Genomic DNA, 16254 nt, shown 5'->3' with positions numbered 1-16254 from the left:
GCCGGAAAAGAATCCTGCAAGAACAGGACCAACGACGACTGAAGAGAATCATTCAACATGACAGAAGTGCCACCCATCCACAAATGGCTGCAAATTTCAGTGCAGGGCCATCAAAAAGTGTCAGCATGCAAACCATTCAACAGAACATCATCAATATGGGCTTTCTGAGCCAAAGACCCACAAGTGTACCCTTGATGACTGCACAACACAAAGCTTGGTTGCATCGACACCGACATTGGACTGTTGATGACTGGAAAATGTTGGCTGGTTGGATGAGTCTCATTTCAAGCTGTGTTGAGCAGGTGGTTGTTTATGGGTATGGAGACAACCTCATGAATCCATGGACCCTGGATGTCAGCAGGGGACTGTTCAGACTGGTGGAGGCTGTGTAATGATACGGGGAGTGTGCAGTGGGAATGATATGAGACCCCTGATATGTCTAGATATGACTCTGACAGGTGATATGTATGTAAGTTCCCTGTCTCATCACCAGCATCCATTCATATCCACTGTGCATTCTGAGGGACTTGGACAATTGCAGCATTACAATGCGACACCCCACAAGTCCAAAATTGCTAGAGAGTGACTTCAGAAACACTCTTCTGAGTTTAAACACTTCCTTTGGCCACCAAACTCCCCAGACAAGAACATTATTGAGCACATTTGGGATGCCTTGCAACATGCTATTCAGAAGAGATCTCCACCCCTCGTACTCTTGCGGATTAATGGACAGCCCTGCAGGATTCATGGTGTCAGTTCCCTCCAGCACTACTTTATACATTAGCTGAGTCCATGCCACATTCTGTCATGGGAGTTCTGCATGTTTGCGGGGGCCCTAGACAATATTAGGCAGGTGTATCAGTTTCTTTGGCTTTTCACTATAAAACGGTATTGACACTTCCAACACTTATCCCCCACCTGTTATGCAATCCTACTTAAGTTATGTTGTGATCACCATCCACAACCCCGTGCAGGGCTTGAATACTGTTCTCATTGACACTGGTCACCAAATGTCATCCATGGCTTTGTTTTTCCCGTTTATCACAACATTTCAAAACTTCTGGGCACAATAGAACATTTGGGTTTTATTGAAAGTAGCATCATTGAACTGTGGCTGGACAATTTTCAAAATTTCGCTAGGTTTTACACCTTTGTCGGCAAGCAAATTGATAATAATAAGTAGTGCTATTCCTGTTCACTCACAGCAATACTAAAAAGGCAGACCTATGTGTATCAGCCTTGTACATGGTTATCACTCTCAATTCCTCTCACTGAGTGAGGTGGCACAGTGGTTGTTAGCACACCGGATATTTGGGAGGAGGACATTTCAAACCCATGTCCAGCCATCCAGACTTCTATGTTCCATATTTTCCCTAAATTGCTCAAGGCAAATGCCTGGATGGTTCCTTTGAAAGAGGATGGCCGATTTCCTTCCCCATTCTTGACACAATCTGAGCTTGTGCTCCATCTCTAATGACCTTCAGTCCTTCTCCTTCTTTCCTTCAATTCTCCCACAAGTGATTCCCAAGTGCCACACTGCTGATGCTACTATGCAAGCCATGTGAAAGAAGTTCTGATTTTTATTTGATTGACCCCGGTAGTAGGGAGTGACAGAAGGGAGTTACATAAAATGATCTGGTCATTTCCCTTCTGAGATCTCTTGTCATCAATTGATAGCACTACAAATAGAATCCCCGCCGGTAATTAAAGGAATTCCTTGAGACTTGTAGAACGCTTCAGAATGATGAAGGACATGAAAGAAATCAAGCGCCTCTTATTGAAAACTGTGAGATTATTAACATAAAATGCACACTAGAAGCTCACCAGAATTTGACAAATGAAGCAGAATAATATATAAACAGCACAATCTGTATCTGTAAATAGACTACATAGTAATTTTTTGTTGATATAGGTATCTGTTACATTCTCATAACATGAAGATAATAGTATAATTGGTAGTATTTAGCAGTGGATTTACAATGCTTCTAATGATTGATCAAATGCAAATTTTATGAGTGTAACATTACCATGCTCAGTAGGCCTACTTGATTCATACTCAGTTTGCAACACAGCAGTTTGAATCATAGCTTTTACCTGTTCACATGCAATATTACTAACTGGAAGATAAAGGTCATGTTAAATAGGTCATGCAGCACCCATGATAAATCTTCTGAGTGGGAATGAATTACTACTGGTGTTCCACAGCATTCAATTCTGTGGCTACTGTTCTTGTTATGCAGAGTGTTTCAGAGCCTTTGCATACAACATCTAGGATTGATAGACCACATCAAGGGAACAACTGATGTTAGAGACAAAATGTTTGCTGTCACTTCCCAGCAATGCTCAGCATTTTTTATTACTGGTTATTCCCCTGAGAGGCACCAGGGCATTGGCACTTTGCAACATTTGTATGCAATGTGTTGCCTGAAATCTAGTCATCTGCTCCATACAAAGGGAGCAGGCCTCATAAAACTAAAGATACTGAATTGCTTCTGAAATATCGTTCTCTGGTTAGGGATACTCATTCTTAAGGTTTTCTTGCTGAAAATGATTGTATCAATTTGCTTATCAAAAATGTCCACAGAATTGCAAATATTACATGTACACTTCCTGAAGTAAAGACTAAGCTGGTCATTTAGGTATTTAGCACATGAGCATCTGGAGACACCGATGTTGTGAATAATAGAATGTAAAGGCTTCCCATCTTTGTGAAGATTCAACAGTTAATAAAGTCTCAGCAGAACTGGTGCTCTCTGTTGTAGCTTCTTAACAACATCATCTGGCAAGCTTGTTTCTTTGAAAAGTGCTTTGAAAAGTCTTCCTCTCCGCCATCTTGGTAAGATCTGTGTCAATCTTCCAGTATGCAATGACTTCTAGCAAGCCCCACATTCGCTCTATGTAATCTTGAATCTTGGTGAGATAGGACCACAGTTGCATTTCCTTTGTTTCCTGGTAAGACTATGGTATCTGCATCTTCTCCCAATTCCCATATGGCTGTCCTGTCACTACTAGAGATGTTTCATAGGTTTTGTACACATGAGAGCATGGCAGTTTGCACAAAGTACTTCTTCTGCTGCTACAGGTGTAAATTGTGCAGCTGCCTATTCCACTGCACTGATGATGTCCATGGTAATGTGCAGATTTAGGAGTGGGTGCAGTATTGGAGCCTTCCTTACAAACTGGAAATGCATCGACATCCAGTTGCTTAGCCAGCGATTGATGATAGTCTTGGGGGGAACATCAGACAGTTGTCTCTCTCATATAAGCATCAAATTTTGATGTCTGGTGTCTGGTGGCCTTTATTTGTGTGGAGTCTGCTGAGGCCCATATGACAATATCAGTGCATTCCCACATCCAGGGACTGAACTGGAAGGCCAGTTGTAGATATAATTCAAATAGCTCCACCAGTATGTTTATCAAGTCTAGGTACCAGTGAGTTAAAGGTTCTCTGTCCTGTGCCATGGCTAGGTTGGCACATTTCTTGATTCTTCTGGCTGCCACTGAATCAGTTTTGTGCATTACCTTACCAAAATTCAGCACCACATGTTCTCCATGGGGTCCCATAAGCAATGCAAAAAGCATGGGGTGATGGCGTCCAAAGAGCCAGAGCAGACTCCACACAATGGAAGGATTCTGGATGTCAAACACAAAAATTTGAGTATATATCAGAGAGACAAGCTTCTGATGATCCCTGCAACACTATCATCAGTCTCATGACCTAGCAACTAGATGAGGATGTGGTTTCAGTTTTTAAGAAACCACCCATTCCTCAAATCTGCACCTTCCATGGACTTCACCAGTACACTGGAACAGGCAGCTGCACAACTTCCACCTGAAGCACAGAAGAAGTACTTCACAAAAGCTGTCTTGCTCTCACATGAACAAAACCTATAAAACCACACACCTCTAGTAGGGAGAGGGAAGCCATACAGCAAATGAGAGAATATAAAGATGTCATAGTCTTACCAGACAATCAAGGCAATGCAACTGTGTTTCTGTCTCACTAAGGTTACACTGAGAAAATGCAGGGCTTGCTAGAAGATTGTGCATACTGGAATATCGACTCCAATCTTATCAAGAAGGTGGAGAGGAAGACTATGGCACTTCTCAAAGAATCTGTCTTGCCTGACATGGTTTTTAAGAAGCTGCAACACAGAGCACCAGTACCATTTAGACTATATGAACTGCTGAAGCTTCACAAAGACGGGATGCCTTTACACACCATTATTAACAAGATTGGTGCCCCATCACTCTCAATCGTTAAATAACTAAATGATCTGCTTAGCCTTTTCTTCAGTAAGTGTTCACATAACATTTTCAATTATTTGGTTATGTTGGACCCTTAACAACTTTACATTTAACGATAATGACACCCATGTGAGCTTCAACATTGTTTCTTTTTTTATTGGAGTGCCTTTACAGGAATCCTTAGGACATACTGACAAGAAATATGGCATATAGATGACCAATCTTTTTATATACTTCTTGACGCTAACATACTTTCTTTTTTATATTGGTTACTACACACATCAAAAAATGTTTTGCATCACCCCGGTTCCTCAAACTCCTGAAGACAGATGTTGACTGTGGATATTGTATCACAGACACAGTCCCTTTGACTGTTCAGAGATGTCACTAAACCAGCCCAAAGATGTAAACAACCATGCATGAGCAGTGCCTATTAGGTGGAGGGGGTCCGAAAGCTGATCATTCCCAGTCATTGCACCAGGAAGGAGGTACACGGTTCGTGTTGTCTGTAGTTCAACCATGCCTAGATGGTCAATACAATATTTCGATCGCATCTGCATTGTTACTTTCTGCCAGGGAGGGCTCTCAAAAAGGGAAGTGTCCAGGCGTCTTGGAGTGAATAAAAGCAATGTTGTTCGGATATGGAGGAGATACAGAGAGACAGGAACTATCGATGACATGCCTCACTCAGGCCGCCCAAGGGCTACTACTGCAGTGAATGACCGCTACCTAGGGATTATTGCTTGGAGGAACCCTGACAGCAACGCCACCATGCTGAATAATGCTTTTTATGCAGCCACAGGACGTTGCATTACCACTAAAACTGTGCACAATAGGCTGCATGATGTGCAACTTCACTCCCGATGTCCATGGCAAGATCAATCTTTGCAACCACGACACCGTGCAGTGTGGTACAGATGGACCCAACAACATGCCGAATGGATGTTCAGGATTGGCATCATGAGCATCGCGTATACCTTCAACCAATCATTGGAGATGTATTTGGAGGCAACCTGGTCAGGCTGAATGCCTTAGGCACGCTGTCCAGCGAGTGCAGCAAGGTGGAGGTTCTCTGTTGTTTTTGGGTGGCATGATATGGGGCCGACGTATGCCGCTGGTGGTCATGGAAGTCGCCGTAATGGCTGTACAATACATGAATGCCATCCTCCAACCAATAGTGCAACTATGTCAGCAGCATATTGGCCAGGCATTCGTCTTCATAGACGAAAATTCTCACCCCCATTATGCACATCTTGTGAATGACTTTCTTCAGGATAACAACGTCTCTTGACTAGAGTGCTCAGCATGTTCTCCAGACATGAACCCTATCAAACATGCCTGGGATAGTTTGAAAATGGCGGTTTCTAGATGACACGACCCCCAAAAACTCTGTGGGATCTATGCTGAAATGTGGTTGAGGATTGGGACAGTCTGGACCAACAGTGCCTTGATGAACTTGTGGATAGTATGCCACGACGAATACAGGCATGCATCAAAGCAAGAGGACATGCTACTGGGTATTAGAGGTACCGGTGTGTACAGCAATCTGGACCACCACCTCTGGAGGTCTCACTGTATGGTGGTACAACATGCAATGTGTGGTTTTCATGAGCAATAAAAAGGGTGGAAATGATGCTTATGTTGATCTCTATTCCAGTTTTCAGTACAGGTTCCGGGACTGTCGGAACCGAGGTGATGCAAAACTTTTTTGGGATGGGGGGGGGATTAGCCATGGGGAGTCACATTCACCAGTTGCACCAACATGTATATGGAACATTTCAAGGAAGAAGCCCTCAACTCAGCCCACTTTTTTCTGGTTTATAGACAACATGGTTTATAGGCCACATGGAAGAGAGAAACTGAATGACTTCTTCATACATCTCAGTTCCATACACCAGAACATCAGTTTCATCATGGAAGTTGAAGTGGATGGAGCGCTCTCCTTTCTAGGTGTCCTAGTAAAAAGAAGACCAGATGACATGTTGGGCTATGTGATGTACCAGAAGAACACACACTGCCAACCTGTACCTACACACGGACAGTTGCCACCACCCGGTGCACCTCTGCACTGGGATGCCCAGAACATTGGTGCATATGGCTCACACCCTCTCTGACAGTGACAGCCTCAATGAAGAACTCTGTTCTGGAAGGACAGCAACTAGAAGTAGCAGATTCATAGAGTCCTACAGCCACAGTACAACTAGTGGAAACAGAAGAGGAATCTCTGAAGATGTGGCCATTATTTTTAGTCCTTTGTGACACATTATCAAGAAAGATAGATTGAATTCTCCAGAAATGCCAAGTGAAGACAGGCTTTTGTCCACCAGCTAAAATACAGGCTCTGCTTAATAGTTTCAAAGATGGCCTCAGACTATGGAAATATGAGGCCTATCAGATACCCTTCCAGTGTGGCAATACATAAATAGCTCAGTTGGTTCATGCTGTTGAAGCTTGTTGCTGAGAACACTAATGGCACATGAGATAACAGCAGCATAACAAGTAAGCAGTCACAGAATATTGCCTATTGGAATTACGTGGAGTCGACTAAAACCATACCAATGTTTTGAGAGAAATGTCTTAACTTCTGGAATCCTGTTGCTGAAGAATCTGCTGAGATTTGTGTAAAGGAACTGCTGATCAGTTGTGATAGTGGCTACATCATTAATAAGGCATGGGAACACCACAATTAGTCAGATTAAGAACAAGAAGGAGATATCCCACAATGAACTGACGTCAAGGGCAGGTGGAGAAACAGCAGAGATACCAGGGCAGCAATGTGTCTGCAGGAGGAGTGCTGGAGGAAATGATGGGCATGGATGGTGGACAGAATGGCAGTCCAGCAGGAGTTGGGTGGAGATTCGATTGCTATGTTGGCTCTGAATCGGTCAGTTCATCAGCACACCTGATGATGGCAGTGTGTTTGCTTGCCAAAATATTGTGTGTATTGGGTACTGACATCCAGTCGATCAGCCTTGAACCAGTTTGTCAAGGTGAAAAGGTTTGTTTGTAATGTTAAAAGACTGTTTAGGTCACCGGAAGCCAGATGTGTGCTGCATTGTATGAAAATGTGGAATATCTTACACAGGGTAAACTATTAAAAGAGTCAAGAAGAGGTGCAAGGACCATCAGCAACACATGAATCTAAAACAGCCAAGCAAATCAGATGTTCTAAAGCTACCAAGCAAATCAGCTGTCACCAACCACTGCCTCAAATATAATCATGAAATGAAACATGAGACCAACTTTTTGTATTATGGTGCAAACACCAAATTTATGTATTATGGTGCAAACACCGAGTTTCTGAGACTGTGTAATTAAGGAGCCCATTATATTAAATATTTGAAAAACCTAATAAACCAGGATGGGGATTTCAATTTACACAATGTTTCAGGTGCAAAATCCAAACTAAACATTTTGTTAGCCATCTAATCAAGCAGAGCTAGGAAACATTGAAAAAAAGAAAAAGTTTGTTTAATTAAATGACACGGTGGCTTCTGAAAAACAAATATGCATCATATGGCATAGATAATACCAGGAGTTGAACATGGTTATATGAGAGTTGGAACTTAAATAGTGACAACTATTTATCCACAACTGATACAAAAGAGTTACATATTTGCACCTGTTACTGTCCTTCAAAGTAGTCACCAACATTGTGTAGAACACATTGCCACCGATATGGAAGGCATAGTATACCGTAAGCAGAGCCTGTTCTGTTGATGGTGCGAATGGAGCATTCTACTGCCTGTTGAATCTCTGGAACAGTTTTGAAGTGAATGCCATGAAGTAGATCCTTCATCTTCAGAATCAAATCAAAGTCACAAGGACAGCCCGGGGAGTATGGTGGGTGGTACAGTACTTCCCAGTCCTATCAACTGAAGAGAGCAGCCACAGCTTGCGCTTTATGTGCCCGCGCATTGTCATGCAAAATGATGGGTGGGTTATGTAGAGCACATATAATAAGCATATATCACAAAACCATACCCCAAAGAATTTAGTCTTTATACATAGATATCATATTCTATTTTTAGTTCATAATTTGATCCAAATTGATTCAACCACATCTACCCCCCCCTCCCCCCACCCTGCCATATTTGGGAGAGCTGCAGCTCATCTAACAATATACATAGAAATTGTATTACATTTACTAGTTTCATGAACTTTTTTAAAAACCAGGAGCCCCTGATACCTCTAGGTACTGCCATACTGGTACAACATTTCTACTTCAACGAGTTTGAATAACACTAGGTAGACTTACTTTTGAAGGAGTTTGAAGTGTACTATTGCTGTCCTTGTCTGATGCTCCAAATTTGCTGTCACAAATAGAGCTGACTTTATGTGATTAATTGAGACCACATCTGGCTTTGCATTTCTGTTAATCAGAAATACCTTTTTGTCATGCTGTAGGATCCTGAGAGCGCCAGAATAGTGAGGAGTAAGGGGTAGTCTGACTGTACCATTTGTCTCATGTCTATTAGAGTTTTTGGGAACCAGACTTTGTATAAGCTTTTGTATTTTGTTTAAAAAATATCCCAGATAGCAAGGGAGTAAGTTTAGATGGCAAAAAATCACCAGGCACATTTATTCATGCGTCATAAACCTGCTGCACAGGGGAACATTGTGTGTTCTTCTTAACACTAGTACGCAATCCCAGTAAAACCAAAGGCAATGGCATGACTCAAGATTCTGGACAGAATGCCAATGCTGTCTAAATGTCCAGTGCATATGCTCTATCATCCCATTACTGGAAGGATGGTAGCTTGTAGTATGGCCATGTTTGCAATCACAAATATTCAATAGTTCTGTGAATAATTGGCATTCAACTTGGTGTTACATATCTAAAGTAATGAGCTGTGGGATACCAAAACAGGTGGTGTAATCTTCGCAGTTAAAAAATGACTGTTTTGTTTTTCTTAAGGTCCTAATAAATATAATTCTTATGAGTAAGAAATATAATGAATGAAGTCTACAAATATGTATTAGAAATAAATTTGAATTCTGCCACCTTGTTACACTTTTAGTAATTCAATGCAAAAGTTCTAGAAGAACTCCATGAAGCAAGTAAGGCCCTGTAGTTAGAAAGGATGGATGTTGCATCTGCATATGACCTCCTCTTAGGGATAATGCTTTCAGATACTAAAATTGAGAAATAAGTATTGTGGAAATATCCTGAACAGGAACAGTCTCTGGCCATGGAGTAAATCGGTCAATCACTGTGACCAAAAGTAGTATCTTTTGGGATGGGGGAGGGGGCCAACAGTGTCAACGTGCAAATGAGGGAATCTCCCAGAAGGGGTGGGATAATCAGCAATATGAGCAGCTGTATATCTACTAATTTTGCATGTGTGGCATTTGACACATTCCCTCATCCAGCTACGGCATCAGTTCCATGTCAGAGGCTGGACAATTTTGTCAATAATTAAATGCACAATCACTTTACCCCTGGCAAGCCAAAGAGTGAAATGAATCAAAAACAATTCAGGGCCCCTTTTCAGGGATAAATGGACAGATTTTTAGTCCTGTTTCTGGTTGCAGCTGATACTGGAGGAGGAGGTCTGTGTCCTTATCTGTTGCCACATTTACCCAGTCAGTAAAAGTAATTGCCACACAGTTGTGAGGTAAACAATCTGCCACCACATTGTCCTTCCCAGAAATATGTTAAACATCTGTAGAAAATTGTGCTATGAAGTCAACCCGGCATACCTGTCATGGAGAATTTAGCTCCGTGACATTTTTGAAAATGGAAGTTAATGGATTGTGGTCAGTATATAAAGTAAAAGTCAGGCCTTCATGCCAAGGACAAAAATTTTTTACAGCAAGAAAAATGGCCAGCAGCTCTCTATCAACAGCACTCCAAGATTGTTGGTATTTTGACAAATTTTTAGAGAAGAAGGTGAGACGTTGCCATGCTTGAAAAGTATATTGTTGCAATATAGCACCCACAGTGACTTGATTAGTGTCAACAAAAAGAGCAGTGGGAGCATACACAATGGGGTGAGGCAGAGGAGAAGCCTTAGCAAGGTTTAATTTTAAATCCTCAAAAGCTTTAACTTCTCTATCATTCCAAGAAAGATTTCTGTTACCAGACATGTTCTTTCCTTTTATGAGGCTTTAGAGAGGCTCTTGTACTTCTGCCAGAATGGGAAGGCATTTGTGATAACAATTTAACATGCTTAAGAAACAGCAGTGGTCTTTGAAAGTCTCAAGGAGAGGCATGTTTTGAATATCAGAAACTGTATCAGGCATACTAGAAATGCCTTTGTTAGACACTGTGTTGCCTAAGAAAAGACCCATCTCCTTCATGAAAATACACTTATCAACATTAATCATGATAACATAGTCCTCCAAACTTCAAAGCACTGCACATAAATGTTTCAAATAGCTCTCATATGTAGCAGAGGAAATTAATATATTGTCAAAATAGCAAAAAACGAATGGAAAACCCTGAAGAAGTTCATGGATGAACCGTTGCCATGTTAGGGCTGCATTATGCAGCCATAAAGGCATAATATTGTGTCATAGGAATCTGCACAAAAGCCTTAGCACAGTCAAGAACTTTAAAAATATGTGCACCCAACAAGTTACTGCTAAAATCAGATATATTACAGATGGGGAACCTACAGGGATTGTACGAGAGTTCAAAGCTGTGTAATCCCCACAGGTTCTCCAGTTTTCATCTTTCTCCTGACCATTTGTAAGGGGCAAGACTAAACATGCTTAGAATGAGAAACAGAACAGTCACTAATCATCCTATCAAACTCTTGCAGCATGCAGCTTTTCTGGAGGAAGGTGACGAGGTCTACTAACCATCGGCAGTCTTGGCAGAGTTTGGATGTGATTGGGACTAGAACAGCAATTCCTCTCCATTGCAAGTGTTGAGTCAGTGGGTGCTGGAAAAGCCTTCAGTACAATAACAGCTTGTTGAGGTCATTATCTGCCACCTGGTCAGTCTCAGGTGAGGGAGGGGGAGGGGGGTGACAGGTCTTCAATCTGCACTGCAGCCACTTCATGTAACTGTCATAGTTTCCAGAGTGCCTTCTCCAAATTCATATGCACCTGCTCCACCCAATCTCGCCGAGTTCCTCAGCTTAATCCCTAATTGTGAAGCACTCAATATTGAAACTTGCAGTGCAACACATTTAGAGGAAAGCAGTGTCTTCTTGCAGGATGTACTGTCTCATGGGAGATGCAGTTGGTCCTGAAATCTTCACATGGTCCACACTGCAGACGTTGTGGTAATCTCGACATAATATAGTAGGGAGTTGAGCACATGAAGGTCTTTTAATAAGGCACTAATTCACCAAGTCCGGTACCAGAGAAAAATGATGCAAGAAATTGGCATCAATAGTAGGCCCAGAAATATGAGCAACAATGAAAGTCCAACCAGGCAAAAAATCATTCTGAAAGGCCTTTGTTAATGTTTGTTTATCAATGGTTTTGATAGATGAATTATTAGCTGTCATTAAAGTAGGAATTTTTGTAACCAACCACTTGCAGTTGGAGGAATAACACTAATCTCTGATCCAGTCTCAATTAAGAACACAGCCTGTGATAACTCCTCTTTAATGAACAGTCTTTCAGAAGCAGCAACATCAGTAACAGTGGCACTTGAGGAGTATTGTAGGTGCTGTGACCGAGATTGATGAGCATGCTCATCTACTGGCATTCGTTGTTACATTTGGGTAGGAGCAGGGCTTGGTACATTGTCTTGCTGTTGTGCCAAAATGCTTATGATACAATACCACCTGTGAGTATGTTGAAACTTGTTTCTTGAATGAGCAGTAGACTCAGAATTCTGTCTCTGTAACTTGGTGTTTGGGCATGCAAATTCATTCACCAAACTCTCCTGTCACAAGCCTGCATCTATGGTGCATAGTGTTCATGAGCAATCAAGACCGTCCTCCATAACCTCTTCAATGGCAGCAAAATTGTTTCTGTTGGCACATGCAACAGCGACTGTGTCAGCTTTCTTAGCCAGCTCATCAATAGACAGATTTGTAAAAGCCGATAGATCTGCCCTGACATTTTGTGGGAGCTGGAACATCCAAAAAGTCTTTAACAAAGTCACAGCCAGTAGTTCATTACCCGTGAGAGTGCAATGTGAGCAAAGAATTTGAGACGGGGAATCACACGTAGACAAGGTTCTGGCTTGAAAACGTTCACCCGTGAGAGTGCAATGTGAGCAAAGAATTTGAGACGGGGAATCACACGTAGACAAGGTTCTGGTTTGAAAACGTTTACTGGAGCACTGTCTTGTTAAAAATACAGAAAGGCTGCAGGCGCAGAGTATCATCAGCCTGTTCAATTGGATTAAGATCTAATCATGAAATAGCCAAGGGAAATTGGTCCGAGACTGAAATGAGGGCATGCAACTTAAAAATAGCTTCATCCTGGGTAGGTCATAATTGTGCCCTTGTATGTCAAAAAGCATGCAACTTGATGTTAAAATTTCTATTGGAGTCACTAGGAATTGATGAAACAGTGTTGTTAATGTGGCAGTCAGCAAAGGCCCTATCTTCATGGCCATGTTTGTGATGGTATCCATTATGCTGCTCTGAAGGCATAAAAACTGCAGCAAACTCGATCACTATTAGGGTCATCACTTCAGTTATACTACATAATAGCACTGAATAAACACTATTAAATGTACAGAACTTCCTTAATTTTGTATATAGTTTCTTCAGAGCACAGACAATAAGCATACATCCCAAAACAGTATCCCAAAGAACTCAGTCCTTAAACATAGACATCACATTCTATTCTAAGTTCGTAACTCGATTCAAATAAATTCCACCACAATGTGAAGTACTGGAAACCTTTATAAGTTTTAAATTTTTTGTTGTTACCATTGTGATATTTTTACCTTAGGTAATAGTTTACGTGGTTTGTAACACACTGACCCTTTTGGCTGGATAGCCTGTCATCTGCAACAACACGATTCTTTAGGAGAATGGGCAAAATTAATAAAAATCATTTAAACTGTTTGTGTTTTTAGACGTTTTTAATTTATAGAAATTATACTAGGTATTATTAGCATGTCTGTTACCTCTCTGAACAACCTACAGCAGTATCCACCTGTGGTTATGACCAAGTTCTCATCAAATAGAATCTTGTTGTTTGGTCACTGCAAAGCATGTTGCACTACAGCTGATTTTGCCATTTCCTTCCCACAACTGTTCCCTTAATGCTCCTCTATTTATGCATGTTACTTTTTCATTTTTTCCATTTAACCTCCCCATGTTGATTTTCTTTTTTCTTTTGGACATTAAGGGGCCTCTTGTGTCTGGGTACCTTTGTGCAGTACCACAGATGCCCTATCCTAGTTACGCCCTGTCCACATGATGTGATACCCACATCATTTTGAATAATGTAGAAAGTGGGTGTTTCCTTCTCATCACATCAGTTAACACCAGCCACAGGATGAAGGTGTGATTTCCAGTTTCAGGCACCTTTATAGTACCCATATGTTAATGGTATTAATTAAGATTTAGGAACATACCACTCTTACTTAAGTATGAAAACCCATAAATATATTGTAAGTAGAGGAATGCAGCAAAATCATTAACAAATATTACCTTGCATTATGTATCTTTTCAATTGCAACAGTACTAGTTTTGATTTCAGGTTTTGATTTTGTACTTAGTATGCAGAATGCCATAAACTGCGCATTGTTTTATTATGGTTAGTGTATATTGATATGTATAAATGGAAAATAGTTGTTATGTTTTATGCGAAATCTACAAAAATATACAGGGTGTTTCACAGTTGCTATTACCAGCTTCTAGGAGGGTGTAGCAAGTAATGGTAGAGCTGCACACTACATGTATCAGGAACAATTTCTGCTTCATCTCAGTCATCACATAATATTTTCAACTAACAACAACTATGGCTGTGAGAAACGGGTATGTTTGCAACTAGCAGGGTTGTCTGTGGTGCTCCAAGGATATGCACCAGGGTTTGCGAGCCATCACAGATACACCTTGTGCAATTAACAGCAGTACTACCATGCCGAGAATCTCCTGCAGAGCACACAGGTCAAAGCACATTTCTCCTCTGCGTGCATACCATGAAGTGGGAGATCTGAAAGTGATCCAATCATCAAACTGATTTTACATCCATATGGCATGTTTCTGGAATGAATTCCTCATAAAAACTTTATTGACTAACTCAATTACTGATGAAGTCCCCTCTAAAACACTAGAAGCCTGTAATAGAAACTGTGAACACCCTGTATATTGGTATGTCATAATAAAAATTGTTTGAACACTTGAGAGTAAAATTTGCTGTAGAATATACTTTCTAGACCATTTATTCAGCACTTCCTCTCCATAATTTTGTAGATTTCTCTGATAGAGGAAATAAAACATTGTTTCTCAGCAACTTGAAATATCAGTTAAACTTTATTTTTCAGGCTTTTAACTGGAATTTTTCTGAGCTACAGTAGGGAGTCCATGTTAAATTGAAAACTGCTCATTAAACTACCAGATAGGGGTAAGTTCCACATTGAGCTATCTAAAATTATGTTTCTCTTGGTTTCCTTAAATCACTTGACAGAAATATCAAAGTTGTTCCTTAATGAAAATTCTGACCCTACACCTTCTCCACCCTTGTCTGGTCCAGTTGTACATTATACCCCTAATTACCCAAACAGGACATTAAAATGTAACCTCCCTTCAAATGTTCTGTCTGATTTGTTGTTGGGAAATCTAAGATGTTATCTAAAAAAGAATCTTGTGTACCCAGCAACTCATGATAGTTATCAGTAAAGAAGAGACATTTAGTACAATATCACATGACTCTTTATGAATGAAACACAAACACTGGTGCAATATTCTACAATATTGTAGACTATTACACCAGTGTTGATTGTGTTTCATTCATAATGTGTAAAATATTCTGCCAAGAATTGACAGAACAGTCAATGCAACATGACTCTTTCTATCTGTTACTTATACTTAATGTGTACTGCATCCAGTGGTAAATTGGAATCTCTCTGATAGGGTTGTGGCAACCATCCTTTAAAGAACTGGGAATATTACCTGTCCCATGGATATACATCTTAGAGACTGTTTCATTTAAAAATAAGTACCCTCATCTTTTTAAAACAAATAATGACATGCATGATTCACACACCCATGGTGATGATGACATTCACTGACAAATCTGAGACTGAGTAAATGCCATGGCAGTGTGAGGCACGTATATAACATACTCTATAATAAATTACTTTGCCCAATCAAAAGCAATAAAAACTCTTTCAGGAAGAATGTCACAACATAATGTTCCAACATTTTTTTTAAATTCTTCTGATGAATTTATATTGCCAGTAACTTTAATTCCATCCAAAATGTATTAACCATGAATGTGAAGGTGGTTAAGTAATAATAATTCTCATGTTGGCTTTGTTTATTACAATAAAGATCACTACTTAGAAACTATTGAAATGTAAATGTATGTATGTCATGTGTATTTCGAAATCTGTGTAGCAAAAAAATTTTATGTTCCATCAGCTATATCTTGCTATAACTTGTACCCCACGTCATGAATATGATTTCATGGATAAATAAATTCACGTGAAATGTCCTCTAAACTTTCTGGAAAGCATTTAGCCACTTTGATGTTTGATACAGATGGCTCAAAGAAACAACTGGTTACTGTTTTTGACCAGTGCCATATTATTTGGCATTCTGAGTCTGAATTTATCTCATTATTCATGATTGGAGATTTTATAAAAGTGGCTACGCAACTACTATTAGCTCTCAAACTGCCTTTAAAACTTACTCTAGTGTAAAAGAAAATTGAGCACACTGAAACAACGGTTCCACATGAGTTGAAAATTATTCATATGTGGACAACAATTCTAGTGTCTTCTACAGGCACCTCTGCTACAATGCAATCTTGTAATAATGCATGGGTTGCATTATAGAAGTACTGGACCTTCTGCCCCCCACCCCATCCCACAGCCAGCAGCAGTGACCTTGTTGACTAACTTCACCCTGCATACAC

At 40.4% G+C, this 16254-nt stretch overlaps 1 long non-coding RNA gene across 1 annotated transcript in view; it reads left to right on the top strand.

Moving 5' to 3' along the window:
• The window catches only part of LOC126470590 (uncharacterized), a 52028-nt gene extending 37345 nt beyond the window's left edge, over positions 1–14683 (top strand). The window contains exon 3 of the long non-coding RNA XR_007586258.1: positions 14660–14683. This is a non-coding gene — a long non-coding RNA (uncharacterized LOC126470590). The remainder of the gene's footprint in view (positions 1–14659) is intronic.
• The last annotated feature ends 1571 nt before the right edge of the window (positions 14684–16254 follow it).

Source organism: Schistocerca serialis, chromosome 3 (genome assembly GCF_023864345.2).
Source record: "Schistocerca serialis cubense isolate TAMUIC-IGC-003099 chromosome 3, iqSchSeri2.2, whole genome shotgun sequence".
NCBI lineage: Eukaryota > Metazoa > Arthropoda > Insecta > Orthoptera > Acrididae > Schistocerca > Schistocerca serialis.
This window is presented reverse-complemented; position numbering and strand designations above follow the sequence as displayed.